Here is a 2,500-nt window from a genome sequence, read left to right as displayed (position 1 = left end):
AGAAGGTTGAACTACTCAATGCCTATGCCCTACCCAGATTGTTATATCCTGCAGACCACTCGGACTGCAAGCAATCAACTCTCCGTGGGTTGGACCAAGAGATTAGAAAGGCGGTAAAAGGATGGCTCCACCTTCCCGCTTCAACTTGTGATGGACTGTTATATGCCAGAGCCCGAGACGGAGGCCTTGCCATCTTGAAACTGGAAAAAACAATCCCTTCGGTTCAAGTTAGAAGGCTGCAACGTATAGCAAACTCGTCCGATGCTATCACCCGTAATATTGTGTCCTCGCATGGTATGGAGGAAGAATACCGTAATTTGTGGGTACGAGCAGGGGGTGACAGTGATGCAATCCCAACATTCGTTCTCAGGGACTCGGTGTCAAAAGAACCTGTATATCCGAGACCCTGCGATTGGAGGGAGCATGAATTTCAGAGATGGTGCGAAAAGCCGGTTCAAGGAAGGGGCATTGTAAACTTTGCGCATGATAGAATCAGTAATGCTTGGTTGAGGCCATGGTGCGGCTTTAAACAATGCTTCTTTATCGCAGCACTACAACTAAGGGCAAATATTTACCCAACAAGAGAAAGCTTGAACAGAGGCAGAGATGGGGCCTTACGTTCCTGCAGGAAATGCTCTGCCAGACTCGAGTCCCTTTCGCACATTCTCGGTCAATGTCCTGCAGTACAGAAAGCAAGAATTGCGCGACACAACAAGATCAGTAACATTCTGGCAGACGAAGCGGCTAGATTGGGCTGGTCTGTATACAAAGAGCCACGGTTCATATCCGAGACGGGAGAGATGAGAAAGCCTGACCTCGTGTTTGCAAAAGATGAGGAGGCGGTTGTGATCGATGTCACCGTCCGTTTTGAGCTTTCAAAGAATACCTTGTCAGATGCTGCCTCGCACAAAGTTTCGTACTATACCCCTCTTGGTGATCAAGTCAAAGTGCTGACGAAGGCTAGCAAGGTCACATTCTTTGGATTCCCGGTTGGGGCAAGAGGAAAGTGGCCCCTTGAGAATAACGAGGTACTTACCTCCCTGGGCCTGACCAAACCCAGAACGACATCACTGGCCAAGATGATTTCCCGCAGAACGCTGCTTTTCTCTCTTGATATTCTGAGAATGTTCTGTGGAAATTATGCGGTCTATGAACAGTCATAGACAACCTCCGAAACAAATAATAGTTTTGTTTTAAGATGTCATTTGTTTTAGATTGATTTTGTTATTTTCGAAGGTGAAGTCGGTTTTTATTTCATTTTACTATTTTCCACAATTTAGATTGTTATTTTCCAAGACGAAGTCTTGGTTCTTTTTTTTATTGTTAGTTTTTTTTTTTAACACGTCGTATTTGTTACTTTAGAGCTTAGAGGGGACTTTATTTTCGCCTTACTATTTTCTGCCTACAAAGAAGATTAAAAATAAGCTTTTTTCAAGATGGTTTTGTTATTTTCCAAGGTGAAGTCTTGGTATTCTTATTTTACTATTTTCCATAAAGAAGACCTTTCTTTTAGATTTTGTTATTTTCCAAGACGAAGACTTGGTATTTTTATTATATTGCTATTTTTTACACGAAGCTTATTCAAGAGCACTTATATAGATTAGACTTTGTTATTTTAATTCTTTATTTTTGCACTACATCAGTTCGAGAGAAGACTACAAACCAGCTTTATTTAAGATGTTTTAGATTAGATTTTGTTATTTTCCAAGGTGAAGTCTTGGTTTTTTATTTTACTATTTTCCACAAAGAAGACTTTTCTTTTAGATTTTGTTATTTTCCAAGACGAAGACTTGGTATTTTTTTATTGCTATTTTTTTACACGAAGCCTATTCAAGAGCACTTATATAGATTAGACTTTGTTATTTTAATTCTTTATTTTTGGACTACATCAGTTCGAGAGTCCTGTAACTTACTATTTTCTGCCTACAAAGAAGATTACAAATAAGCTTTATTTAAGATGTTTTAGATTAGATTTTGTTATTTTCCAAGGTGAAGTCTTGGTTTTTTTTATTTTACTATTTTCCACAAAGAAGACTTCTTTTCTTTTAGATTTTGTTATTTTCCAAGACGAAGACTTGGTTTTTTTTATATTGCTATTTTTTTTTTTTACACTGCTTTATTCAAGAGCGCTTATATAGATTAGACTTTGTTATTTTAATTCTTTATTTTTGGAATACATCAGTTTGAGAGTCCTGTAACGTACTATTTTCTGCCTACAAAGAAGACTACAGACAAGCTTTATTTAAGATGTTTTAGATTAGATTTTGTTATTTTCCAAGGTGAAGACTTGGTTTTTTTATTTTACTATTTTCCACAAAGAAGATTTTTCTTTTAGATTTTGTTATTTTCCAAGACGAAGACTTGGTATTTTTTTTTATTGCTAGTTTTTTTTATATGTTACTTCAGAGCATAGAGAGGACTTTATTTTTACCTTACTATTTTCTGCCTTCAAAGAAGATTAAAAATAAGCTTTATTCAACATTACTTATATAGATTAGAC

The 2,500-nt window shown here is 36.9% G+C and overlaps 1 pseudogene; it reads left to right on the top strand.

Moving 5' to 3' along the window:
• LOC142920070 (28S ribosomal RNA) overlaps nt 1–2,500 on the top strand; it is a 10,000-nt pseudogene that overhangs the window by 5,571 nt on the left and 1,929 nt on the right.

The sequence above is a fragment of the Petromyzon marinus genome, unplaced genomic scaffold (assembly GCF_048934315.1).
Source record: "Petromyzon marinus isolate PM22_M1 ecotype Great Lakes invasive population unplaced genomic scaffold, UKy_Petmar_22M1.pri1.0 PM_G_Scaffold_66, whole genome shotgun sequence".
Classification (NCBI taxonomy): domain Eukaryota; kingdom Metazoa; phylum Chordata; class Hyperoartia; order Petromyzontiformes; family Petromyzontidae; genus Petromyzon; species Petromyzon marinus.
Note: the sequence above shows the minus strand (reverse complement) of the source record. Positions and strands in the feature narration are given on the sequence as shown.